The 14,239-nt window shown below is 36.2% G+C and overlaps 1 protein-coding gene and 1 long non-coding RNA gene across 5 annotated transcripts in view; both read left to right on the forward strand.

Annotated features, from left to right (window-relative positions):
• Positions 1 to 14,239, forward strand: part of l(1)G0289 (plexin domain containing lethal (1) G0289) — a 69,428-nt gene that overhangs the window by 674 nt on the left and 54,515 nt on the right. The window lies entirely within an intron of this gene.
• On the forward strand, positions 8,062 to 13,663 carry LOC141396524 (uncharacterized). The gene is made up of 2 exons (XR_012411183.1): positions 8,062 to 11,001; positions 11,043 to 13,663. It is a non-coding gene; the product is annotated as an uncharacterized lncRNA (long non-coding RNA).

Raw genomic sequence — 14,239 nt, forward strand, 5'->3', positions numbered from 1 at the left:
TTTTCTATAGTTTCGTTTATGGTTATTTAACTTAATTAACGACGAATCATCTTCATTATTACCATAACCATTATTACTGTCTACATCGTCAGCAAAGCAATTCCACCACAAATCATTTACTCAATCAGCAAATCATCAAATGCGTTTATTCTCATACTGAACTTAATTTTTTAGTTTTTTTTTCGATATATTTCTCTTTTATTCCAGAAATATTTAAAACAAGTGAATAGCATATCTAGGCGCACATATTTATCGTTTTAGTATAAAACATTAACAAAAAAGAACAAAAAATGCAATACATATACGCAAAGAAAGTTGTTGTAGTATGTGGGAATTATTAATTGTGCTGGTATGGTGGGTGGGTTATACGGGTAAATGTTGAAACAAATATATTAAATTGTTGTTGTAATTTCAGTTCATGTAAATAAATTAAAATTTGTTGCGTTTTCCTCTTATTGTTAAACTAATATGTACTGCATTTTTTGCGGCGCTTCAATTGAAGAAAACAAGTAATAAAAGAAGCAGAAGAAGAATACAAAATACGACGAGCTGCAACAGAAATCAGTGTTGTAAAGTGTTGAATTGTCATTCTCTGTTATCTTTGTTTTCTTATTTGTTGATGTTTTTCTGTGACTCTCATGAAATTCTCTCCCTCTCCCTCTTCTGATGAGACTTTAATTCGGTGGTGCTCAAAATATTTTGTGCATTAGTCTCTCTGAGCGAGTCTTTCCTTTGCTAAACCACGACAACGGAGAACAAAGAGAACATATGTTGTTGTTGCAGTCACGTTAACGTATATGGGTGATCTTGGCTGCTTTAATTGTATGACACCTGATGTTTGGTTAAAAAATTAACGTAGAACTTTTAATTTTTCTGATTTTCTAATTGTCATTTTGTTAATAAAAAGTTAAAGAATCGATAGGAACATCTTTGAGAAGCAATAAATTATTGGCTCTTTACCTACTAAAGACCTTCTATATAACAAACCGAGCAAACCATTAAGCTCCACAGGCCTTCCTTCATCCATTGGATCCTGTAGTGCGGGAACTGCAGCCGGCACTTTTGCACGCTACGATTCTAAGGCAATTAGAACCTCGGGTGTTATATTGCATATCACCAAATGAACATCGAGCCAATAAATGTCCTTTTTAAAAACCCAAATTGGCAATCCTTTTTCAAAACCCAAATTGGAAATTGGCAATAATTCTTTAAAACCCAAATTGGCAATACATCTTTAAACCCCAAATTGGCAATCCTTTTTCAAAACCCAAATTGGCAATACTTCTTTCTTTAAAACCCTAATTGACAATACTTGTTTAAAACCCAAATTGGATGCTGCTCAATCTAACCCGGACGACGAGCTGGACACCGCGGTGATCCCGGCCACGTCTACTAGGGAGGATAAGTTTGACATTAACGAAAATAGCATGGATCTTGACGATCAAACGGCAACAATTTCTATTCCGACTGGTACAATATCGACACATGCCGATAAAAGACTTCAAAGGCAGAGTGCAACGAAATTACTGCCGACGATGGAGAATCCAAGGAGACTCCAACAGCGGTCAGTGACTGAAAGGACGGGCCTGCCCGAGAAGCTTCGGATACGAAGCACTATAAACGTGATGTTACGTATCTTAGCAAGGTCGTGGGATGAGACGCTAAACTGCATTCTGAGAGAGAGGTTCTCTTCATCAAAAGTATTCTGAGCTTCGTATAGAAATTTGAAAGAATTTAGAATTTAGATTTCGAAATCTGTTCCGAAGCTGAACGCGAGCCAGAAAGAACTTGAAAAAACTAATGAGTTCACTACTTAACAAAACCACCGCAGAGAAACCATCATCATCTGGAAAGACGAACAATGCTCCACAGCAAAAATCTGTGAAGCGTGTTCGTTCTTCCGAAGGTCTATAACCTTCGCCCAAGAAGACGATTATTTTTCAGACGGTCAACCCATCGGCTTCCTATGCAGTTGTCATGGAGCATAAAGCTAAGGAGAAAATACCTCCTCTGGAAAAGTGACCTCCAAGGCGGATGGTCTATGGCGCAAAAAACCCATACGTCAGAACGGCTCCAATGGCATCCAATGACGACCTTCGGGTGGTAATCTTCAACAGAGCTGACCTTGACGGGAGAATCCGCGAAATTCACTGGTTGCTATTCGAAACCGGTCTTCAGATTGCCATTGTTTCTGCGATGACGAATCAGGTTTATCGTCAGTTTGACAGTGCCTTCCTTCAAATTGGTGTCGAAGTCATTAACAGTCTATACAAGACATCGCGAGTTTTCCTGGCTAATCGTCGCGACAGGACAATCGAGCACTTATTCATAGCGATCATGAACACTCACGTAGGGAGCTTCTCACGAGTGAGTTGCAGCTCACTTCTCACTTCTCGACTTATCACAAACGACAAGGGAGGAGCGAAAAAAGTGAAGAAGGGTTCACAAGTTGGAAAATAGAAAATAGTGCCGCATTATGTGAACCCTTGAAAATATAATATGTGTTACCATACAGTTATATTATTTACAAATAATTTTGCAATAATTAAATTCAGAATTTTTTTATAAAACCCTACTTTATTTTAAATCAAATAAATATTTCTAAAAATACTTGGTAATTGATAAAAAATTAATAAATGTTTGATATGTGGCAACATCTGTAACAGTGGTTTTTTGTTTTGACAGATATGTATGTTAAAATTTCTATTGTAGAGTTTATTGATGACCGTAAGTGTTTGAGTAGTTCCCAGTATGGGTTTCGACATGGCCATAGTAGTACTTTGCATTTGTTATGCCTCACTGATCTTATTCGCGATGTTTTCAATGGTTCTGATGTTGGTTTACTTGTTGGTCTTGATTTGTCCAAGGCCTTTGATTCCGTTGATCATGGCCTTCTGCTCCACAAGTTGAGGCATAAGTTTGGTTTTTCTCTTTCTGCCTGTAGGTTGATTTCTTCATATCTAGTGGGTAGGTCCCAGTTTGTGGAGCATAGGGGTGTTCGGTCTGATGTTAGTGATGTTGGGCCCCTTTTGTTTATAATGTTTATCGATGACATTGTGGATTCAATTGCAGGTTCTGGCTGTAGTATTTTTATGTATGCGGATGACATCCATGTTTTCTTCAGGAGTGTAAATCTCTTGAATCTGGAGAATTTAGCAAATTCTGTGCTACAATCGCTATCACTTTGGATCTCCTCTAATGGTTTGTCTATCAACTGGGATAAAACTGAAGCTGTTGTTTTTAATACGCCTGTTAATTCTGTAATTCCTAATATCTGTGTGAGTTCTTCTGTTGTTAATGTTGTTGGTGAGATTCGGTGCTTGGGTGTAGTCATCGATTCTAAGCTTAGTTTTGTAACGCATATTGATGTTCTGTTGTCTCGTGTTCGCTTTCAGCTTAGGAGGCTTTATAGTCTCCAAGTATATTTACCCCTTAATGTTAGGCGGAAAGTTGCTATGTCGTTGTTGATGTCTCATGTAAACTACTGTTTGGAGGTTGTTTCTGGAGCTAGTTCTTCTCAAATGCTGCGTGTTCATAAGATTGTTAATTCTATTGTGCGATATGTGTTTGGTTTGCGACGTGGTGACCATGTTTCGCAATTTGTTGTTAAATTCCTGGGGTTGTCCTTTGACAAGTATGTTGAATATCGCCTTCTTTTATGCCACTATAGGATAATGAAGGACGTCAACTCTCCCCTCTTTAATAAGTTTGTGTTTAATCGATACTTTAGGAATCCTCAATTGTCATTTCCTATATTTTCGTCGTGGATAGGAGAGCATTCTTTTGTTGTTAGGGTTGCAAGATTTTGGAATCGGTTACCTCTTGACCTACGTAATTTTGCTTTCTCCACCTTTGTTTTTAAGAGAAGGTGTTTTGAGCATCTCTCTAATAGATTAATGTAGATTAATGTTTGTTTACTAGTCACTAGTTACAGGGTATACATATATACTTGTGATTTTTGTGGCTGGGGAGCCATATTTATATTGTTTGTTTTTTTTTTGGACTTTTTTATGGATGTGGTTCCTGTAGACCTTCTATGTTCACTCTAGTGATTGAGTGAAACATAGCATTTATTGTGTAGGGACGTCCCTTGCTCATCTCCCCTCCACTTTTCTTAACATTTGTTAAGTGAAGTGCAGTGGTTAGTGGCTATGAATAGGGAGTCTATTTATATTTGTATTTCAATGAATTCCTTTGATAGTCATTAATCATAGAATGCATAGTATTTATGTATATATTTTATTTATGTATTTATATATATATTTAATTTTAATTATTTACTTCTAAGTTCTTGGTGTTTGGATATTGTAGTAAGATAATATAAGTTATTGGCCATGTTGGCTTTTTTATATTACAATTGATGAATAAATGAAATGAAATGAAAAAATTATTTATACCCGAAGAATTTCTGCAATTTGCAAAAAAGTGAACAAATATTGCCTAAAGGTCATTAAATGGCAAAAAGAAATGAAAATGTTTAGTTATTGAATTTTGGATGATGGCCGAAACGACAAACGTTGAGGAATACAAAGAAAAAAAGCAACTTTTTGTGGAAGTTGTTCCATGCGATGTAAATAAATACAATACGTGAAACATCCGATATTTTCTCCAGCATTAGGTCCCATTCCTATTCCTTTCTTCAACATTTGAAACAATTTTATGCATTTTAAATACAATTTCAATAAGAATAATATAATGTTATCTTTCTTTTTGTTATGTTTTTATTTATACTATTTTACTTTATGAACTTATCCTTCCTCGACTTCTTCTTGTTCGTGGCATATGACATGCCAAAGGTTTGGTAGAGATGCCATGGCAAGGTGTTGTTTAAAATACCATTGCACTGGATTATTGAAGATGCCATCCAAAAAGATTTGGATCTTTTGGGGGTCACAGCCTTCTTAAAAGAATGGGCGAAGGTGGTAAAAATTTGACATGTCACTTGCACTCATGCTTGAATAGCATCTTTGGCATCGAATAATTTGCTGGGAACCTTTGCGAACAAAGAACAATTCAAAGGCACTTACGATATGTCACTTATCATCTTGAGTTGCCGCAAAGTTTGTAAGGAACAACAATTGTAGAAAGGGGTTAATTGATACACTGATGAACATGTATAGTTTCCAAAAGAATTTCTAATTATTTTTTATTTGTTACTTTCATCGTAAAACACAAATATGTAAATTCAATTGATTACACTGTGCAGCAGCATTTTTGGGGGGTGGAAAATTTCATCTGGAGATGAAAGCCCTTGATGAGTATACTAAGAACACAAAAGGAAAATTTCGCCATAGGTCAAGTTTATGAGATATCGCGCGATGAAGTTTTTGATTTTTTCCCTAAAATACTTGGAAAAATAGCTCCATATCTCTGTTTGGCGTTGTTGTAGCTTCGTTTTGAGGCAACATGTATTCAGTCAAATCAATGCCTTTCATGTCCTTTTCGTCCTTTATTTCTTGAACCATAGTGAATGTACCGCAAGATGAGATTTTTCTGCAGCCAAATAATCTACGAAAATGTTGCTCAGAAGATTTTAGGTAATGTTCTCTTTGACAACTAATCGATTTAGTCCCATTTTCATTGTCCTTTTTGACATTTAATCGGGTTTGGTTCAGAATTAAACTATGTTTTGTTTTTCCTTTTGGGTTTTAGTATACTCATCAAGGGCTTTCATCTCCAAAAGAAATTTTCCACACCCAGACTTTGAGTTGCATTTTGTGTTACAGTGTTATCATTACAAATGCAATATATTCGTTTTTGTCGATTTTTTCTATAAAATAATGTGCATAATTATATTTTTTTGTTCAACTCACCTTGATTTCTGTAGTGAGAGAAAATTGCCTCAGTTTCGCACTTTTTTACATTTATGATAGCCACTTTTCTCACGAACGTGAGTTTTGTTCTCCCTTATGATGTTTATAATAAGGGAGGAGGCGAGAGTGAGAAAACTCACGGTGAGATGATGTTCATGATTGGGCTGATTATGTCGCTGTAAAATGCTCTCGACCAGAAGACTGACAGCCAAAACAAGCCAAAATGTCTACTTCTCCTTAGCAATGGACGGATATGGCTGCACGTCGGTGGTGCCAATATTATGGATGTTCAGGCTATTAGTGTAGATTTAGGTTAAGTTTTAGGTTTTAAGTCCATTGTGGTTCATCCCGTAAGTAGACAAAAAAAGATAGAATGAAAGGTGTTAAAAGCAGAAGGTTGTTGAGAAGAATGACGTTAAAAAAAACGAGTTGACCTACTTGTAGTCGATAGTTCATATAACCAATGTCGAATGAACCCTTTTAGTTATCCAATTCCAAAAAAGGCTCGATGCCAAGAGAATACAGTTAGTCAACTATATTATTGCAAACGATGAATTGATAAACATTTAGATTTTTAATTAGGAATTACTACAAGAAATTCTTTCAATAATGTTGGGTTTTTTTGTGCATATCTGTTGTTTTACCTGTTAATGACAACATCCAGCCAAAAAATGCAAAAATCAGTCGTAAATTACAAAAACAACGGACAAAAAGTATATGTACCTGGTTTTTGTGGTGTCAACTAAATAATTGCAAAATTAATGAATTTGCAATAAAATCGTGGGATTTTCCCAGCGATTTTTTTCAATTAAGGATTTTTATGATTTTATGGTATGTGGTCATGTAGATCCATAATTTTTGATCATAAATTAATTGTTTTGTGTGTAACATAGGCGGTATATTCAGAAAAAGGGAAACTCAGGTAAACGGATTTCGGAAAATATGCTACATTTGGTCTATTCCAATTATAATAATGGTAAATTCGCCTGAGAAATCGCTAAAATCACCTCTCATAAGCTGATAACTATATGCAACATCATATACCGCACCGAGAGATAAGGCAGGTTCAAACTAAAGACGTCACTTTGTAGGCCAAAAGTAGTAAATCCACGAATTGGCAGGAGACTGATTAAAGAAATTAACGAAAGACCCCAAAGCAACACCAGATAATTGCTTTTTCTAATCAAAATAGAATTTGGAGTAAGTGTTTCACATGGAAAAGTCAGAAAAGTGCTACATAATAACAACCCTTCATCATGAGTGTCTCTGTAAAAACTATTGCCCTGCCAGCACAACATATAGAAACTATTCAGACTTGTTACAGACAACTTTTCATGCCACCTTAAGTATTGGGATGACGTTATATTTTCTGATAAGACTAAAATTATGTTGTACTATCACGTGGGCCTCAAAAAGTACTGCAAAACCCCTTTATAGTCATGGAAAACAAGAATTTAATACATACCGCAAAGTTCGGAAAACTGTCAAGTATGGTATTGGGTTGTATACCAAGCAGTGACGTTGGTAAAATCCTGATTTTGGAAGAAACAATGACGGAGTACGTTTATTTACGTGTTTTAAAAATTATTTAACCAAAAACGTCAAGAAAATTGGACCTGTTGACCCTGAAAATGCAAGAAATTGCAATATGAATACTACCAAGACAACGACCCTACGCATAAATCGTATTTATGTTGGACTTGGTTGATATACAACTGCACCAAAGTCATTGACACCCCAGTCCAAAGCCTAAATATTAACCCAACATCGACAATTCATGGATACACCTGAAGAAAAAAGTCGGGAATAGGTCGCCCACTACCCTGGGGGACTAAATAAAATGCAATAAAGAATAATGGCTAAAAAATACCATTGGAATATGACATTCCGAAACTTATTTATTAAATTCAGATACGTTAACAATCTGTTTTTGATGCCAAATATGGGCATAGGAAATATTAAAACCAAGTTTTCGAAAAATACCGTGAAAAACTGAAAAGTTGTGAACTTTGCAATTCTTTAGTTGACAGTGCAAATAATGAGTTGTACTAATTTTTGTTAATTTTAAGAAAATGTTTAGTGAAATTTAGCTACCTTTTATTTTATTATATTAATAAACATGTGTAAGAATTGTATTGTTAACAAAAATATTAATAATGATATTTATTTATACAAATAAAATGATGTTTTATTTAAAATTTTTTAATAATTTTGGTTTTGCAATAATTTAGTTGACTAACTGTATGTTGGTGTTATCTATTAAAACATATTCATTGCCTCTCTCTCCCTCTCTCTTTTTTGACTTCCACTTCTAGGTGTTCAGCAAACATTTTTTAATGGCATCTATTATAGATCTTCGTCTTTCACGCTGGATATTGAGCTTGTGTCCTTGGCAAGAGAAAGTTGAAATATACCATTGCTTATTTGGGAAATACAAACCACATGTAACATTATTACTCTCATTACCCTATGCTATTGGAATCTATTCACTCATTAGATGTCGTAGCTGTTATTGTATTTTTATTATGTTTTCCATATTTCTTTCTATCACCGAACACATTCCTGGGTCATGTGTGCTGATCGTTGACCCATTACTGCTAAATACATTTGTCATCATTGGCCTACTTTTGCTTCAATTGATTTAAAAAGCGGAAAATAAAAATTTGTCACCAATTAACAATAACAACACCTTATAAAGATGTTTTATAAGCAATTGACTTGACTGGCTACCTTTCTTTTGTGGAAGAAAGGCATCTTGGTTTGATTGATTGATTAACTCTTCCACGAATCTCCGCAACTATTCATTGCAGCATGTGAATGAGTATGCCTTTCTTGTTGTTTTCTGTATCGTATCGTCCGTCGTATTCATATTTATATCATTTAACATTCATTCCAGATAAAGACGCAATTTCATTTAAATTGCTGTTCCCTCCATCTACCCCGTACTCTGGTCCATATTTATCGTTGATACTAGACATTGTACCCCTTTTAATTCAAGCAAATTTTTTCCATTAAACAAATACACTTCATAACAATTTGTTGGCTGCAACTAACCCTCCTACGTGTGCACCACCCAAGCATTGCCAACGAATGTGATATTCTTTAATAATGGTGGAAGGCAACTTGATGGTTGGGCAGAAGGCAGTCAGAGATAATATGGAGGAATTTATTGATCGACTCAGTGATTTTTTTTTTCTTTTTGGTGGAAAAGTGAGAATTCATGTGAATACTACACGTTTGATGTGTCTTCTTTGTGATGACTGAATGTCTCACTAGCTGACAGCCAGTCAATCATTCAGCCAGCCTGCATTTTTTTTTACAAGTTATTGTAAACAATATTTTCAACAGTGTGACGCTGCAAAGGCAGAAGCTAATGCAACCATTATAAACGCTGTTGCTCATCAACGCTTTTCATAGTATATTTCTGTTGTACCAGTTTTATTCTGGACCACATCACCATATTCTAATGCCTGCGGCGATGATCATGATAATTATTCGTGGTTTATAACTAACAAAATGCAAAAAAAAAAAAAACCTTAAACATTTTATGGCACAGCAGTTACTGTTGTTACCACAACAGAATGAACGAACAACAGCTATCATCATCATCACCGGGCAAAGTCAACATCATCATCCTCAGCGTCGTCGTCCGTCGTCATATAATACAATTGAGCGCTAAGCAAAACATTCATTTCAAGTGCTTGTATGGCAAGTTAATCATTTATCGCTCTATGTCTATCGCATGGAAAAAACAAAGTGGACAGACATTTGGCTGGCCAAATGATTGCTAGTTGAATGCATAGTCGATTGGCCGGTCGGGCGGCCTTTCAATATAAGCATATACATAGTTTAGCACATCTAGTCAACCATCCATCCATGCACTTGATAGACATTTTGTTGTTGCTGCTGCTTATGAACAACAATACCAATAACAATTGCAAAAACAATAATCGTGTCTCCTTCAAATGCTGAACATTGATGATGATGATGGTTTAACTACTAAGGCTGGCTGGTTGGTTGCACTTTTGTTTTGCATCTACTCACTCGTCTAGGCGTTTATCCCATCCACTTTGGTAGCAAGTGTTGGATTCACTATGCACTCATTAGTTGTTGTTGCTGTTGAATTGGATTATGATTATGTTTTACATATTTTTCACATAATTGAGGCAAACCATAGCTTCTGCCTAAACTTATGATGAAACATTATTCTCAATGGTGCCATAACATTGTCCATCACACATACACACTCAATAAGAGGTAGGGGGAGTTGTACTGTCATTCTTTTGAAGGGCCGCATAAGTACCACTTGAATCTATCGAAAAAGATAAAAAAGAACAACAACACTAAGAAGGTCAAATCAAAAACGTATCAAACCGTATAAGCTTACATTAATGACACAAACCAGCCAGCTCTCATAGGCCTATTGATTTCATTCAAATAGTCAGTCATAGAAAAAATTGAAATCAAGGTCATTTGCTCTTTTGGTGTTATTATCATTCTCCCCAAAGCGGATAAAGAGATGTTGTAATGCTTATTCTAGGAAAAAAGATGCAGAGCTAATTTCACAAGAAAAAGAGAACAAAGAGAATTTAAAACAAATATTTTTTGAAAAATGATATCGTTATGGATGAAACGCAATTAAAAGCAAACACAACTTGTACGAGTGCATGTCCCTAAATTCTGACCATCTTAATAACTTAATAATACTCTGAAAAGTTTTTCAAAATAAAGAAAACGTTCTTTGGGTTTTTTTCCAGAATAACCTTTCAATTAGACAATTTGTAGTCGATTTAGCCATGTGCGACCATCCATCTGCCTGCCTGGCACGATAACTCTCGAACGGATCAACTAATTTGGTCCAAAATTTGGCATTCGTAATGTTTTGTCCAAACTTAGTTCAAGTTTGAATGTGGGTAATATCGGTCCATACTCTGCACATCGTAATATAATTCAGGTTGGAATATGGACTGTATCGGTCCACTGTTTTAGGTACATCCTACACAAAAGTTTGGGAAATGTGCTGTTTAAGTCCTCCTCTCAAATCGTATTAATTTTCATTGAAGCAGGTTATACTCGATGCCCCACGTACGACGGTACAAGTTTTTTCATGGGGCAAGTCAATACTTCCTGAGAAAATGCCACGATAACTTCGAATGGATCAAGCGATTCGGTCCAAAATATACTCTTCGTAATATTTTATCAAAACTTAGTTCGAAGCTGGCTCAAAAGTTAAAAAAAATCACTAAAATGGTAAGCTCGATATATCTTGAACGGAACAACCGATTTGGTTCAAACTTTGGATCTCCCAATATTTTGTCCAACCTTAGCGGGGAGGTACTCAAAGTTATTGTCCTATATCAGAGCTTCCACAAAATTAATGTATGTTTGGAAGACATTTTATGACGTGTAATTTTCGGATGAATCAGATACTCAACTCGTAAAGTTATCGTGTTCATCAGTCATTTTAGTTGGTGCCGGCAGGGTTTCGAAGGTCTTCCGCGGTCGTTTTGGCATAAGCTCGCTTTTTCCCATCGTCTTCTTTTGTGAAGGCTGGGGGCCTTCGAAAGATCGAACCCGTTTCACTGTGAAACTTTGTAATTTTTCTCAGAAGAGGATTGTTTTACAGTTGGCCCAACGTCCTCACTTCTTTGCAGCATGTGGAGGTTCCTAAATCAGATTTTTCCTCCACTTTGGCCTCGCTCCTAGGGTTTGTGTTGGGCTTAGAGTCAGACCCCTTCACCAATTGTTCTCCTTTACGGATGTATTTGGGTTTAGGGGCAGGTCTTTAGCCTTCTTCATTCCCTTCTGGGTTGGGCTTGGCTTGGAACAGAGATTGACTCCTCCTCTCTGCTTTGGGGAAGTAGGTTTTTCAATTCTATTTTTGCTTGCAACCCCAGCTTCCTTAGAACCGTTGGTTTGAGCAGCTACAGGGTCAGAAAGGAATATCTTGAGGGGGGTAAGTTCGCTTCTGATGAAGAAGTCATTTTTCTCTGTATGCAAATTTGTTCTGACCCCACGAATAGTAAATAGAGTACATCATATTTGAATTGCTTTGTATCTTTGACTTCTATGGCAGATCTGCCCTTAGAGTCATTCACCAGTGTCGAAGCTTCCTTCCGATATAGGATCAGCTGGAACTGGGTTTGGTGTCAGTTGAGCATCTTTGTCCAAACTCTCTTCCTCCATTGCTTTTCTCTCATCTTCCTTAGTAGACTTTGGCCGGGATCACCGTGGTGTCCAGCTGGGCATTTGATGGGGTATGTCATGGTTCTGCTCTTCTGAAGCAAATCTTGCCAGTTGACGATAAGTTTCCCACTTTGTTGCTCTAAGCTATCTTTAATAGTTTTAAGATTCACTTGTATGCCGTCCGCGCCCAAAAAAATCGTTCCTGTCAGCCGTAGACTGGTTTATATCCATCTTGGTTATATCGTTGTCCTTTGACAACGCTGGTAGTGGGTATTTAGGACCTGTAACGTAAATTTATTATTTTTAGTTTGTTTGTCGTGGTTGTTTATTTTAGGGCAACTAACCCGATCCATTTTTGGTCAACGGGGGATCAAAAGGATTCCAGCAGACTGACAGTTGAACAGATCACCAAAGTTTAAGAGACACTTTAGATTAGGTCTGTCGGAGGCTACCCATCCGCCAGCCTTGATCTAAGTATGCACAAATTATTACGATAACCAAATCGGTTGATCCTTTTAAGAGTTATCGTGCGCTCCAACCGGCAAGAAAGACCGACGAACATGGCTAAATTGTCTGGATTTCATCCAAACATACATTTTTTCGATGAAGCACATTTTTTATCGTTACCCTAAAGGCCGAGGTTATAAAAAAAGGATTACATGGATGCATGTAATATATGCATATAACTGTACAGTACTATTCTTCGATGGAAATATCAAGGGAATCGGGGGAAACATCATTGTTTACCTCCAACCTTAAGAATTTTTCGCTACAGCAACCCTATTTACAAATCGAATGTTACTATTCGCACAAAGAGCAGATCAAACGAAGAATGCCTCTTGACAGAAGTTGGTAGAGATACTGCAGGTAACCTAGTTTATGATGGAGTTGAGTTCTATCGAGAATTTTAAACGAAATGTAAGATATCATGTCGAATCTAAGCTGCCTTTATAAGAAAGGTAAAGCTTATCTATGATGGACGTTGGACCAATTTATGTGGCTCAATAAAATTTCCCACCACATATGAAATTCTATGTAGAACACCTGTTTCGAATCCGCGTACCAGATACCACAAAAATCTAACAAATCCACAATTGCCAATGGCCAAACTTTGTTTCTATATTTCGTAATGTGCGACGAATGATTCAAAGCATTTTGTAAATCTTGAGCAAGCAACAACAACAATGACAGAAAAACAGCATAGCAAAAACATTACAATCGGATTTGTGTTGTATTTCAGTTTTGTTGTCTTTGTTGTTGTTATCATAATATGTTTGTAAACTGCTCTCGTCTGTTTGCGCTTATCTGTCTTGTGTCCGTCCGTCCGTCTGTCTTCTATTCATACATTTAGAGTTTGTTTACCTTTGACGAAAATGAATGGGTAGTAAATATGCGAGCGTGAGTGTGGTTATGTGTATGTTAGACTTATATACCTTACTACTTCTTCTGTTTTTTCGTTATAATACCTCTATTGAATGGAACGATGAAGAAATCCATGGAGGTTTTTTTTACTTTTTTTGGTAGGTCGCATAAACAGCATTAGAGGAGGAAGACTTTGAGGTTGTGTGGTAGAAGTTATAATTTGCCAAAAGAGGAAATGCGATTACGGATATTTGTATGTAGGTACTCGTACTATGTTCTTGTTGTATATGGCATATAGAAAATATAAATGTAATAAAAGCAAAAGCTTCATAAAAAAAAAATAATAAACGGTTAATTGCCGTCAAAGGTGAAAAAGTCTATTATTCGCTGCTACTTGCAGACAAAAATGAAGCAGGATATTTAAATCGTATACCTATCTACGTATTTTTTATTGTATTCATACAGTATATTTCTTTGAATGCTAAGGCTATGTAAATAACTCTTCCACAATTGTGTGTTTGGTTTTTCTTTCTTTTTCACAACGTACGGAAGAGGAAGAAGTCTGTCCCGTAATAAAAATGTTCACCAATTTCCATACAACCTTATATGTACCTAGTTGTTTATGTTCGTACACTCGACTGCTATGTTTTCTTACATTAGCCATGTTTTTTGGAAGATTGTACTAATTTCCTACTTTTCTTTTGTTGTAATACCCCAACATATTTGTCATGTTTTGTTGTTGTAAGAAAGTGTTATTGGCTATTAAAATGGTTGCATGTAAGGACGGACGTTCGTTCTACATAAGGGAACACTTAAAAGAACACAATAAGTGCGGCTTATGTTTGTGGGTGGTTCAACAAGGGGTTTGCTGGTGTAAT

The sequence above is a fragment of the Musca autumnalis genome, unplaced genomic scaffold, assembly GCF_047663935.1.
Source record: "Musca autumnalis isolate F117 unplaced genomic scaffold, ASM4766393v1 scaffold_3, whole genome shotgun sequence".
Lineage (NCBI taxonomy): Eukaryota > Metazoa > Arthropoda > Insecta > Diptera > Muscidae > Musca > Musca autumnalis.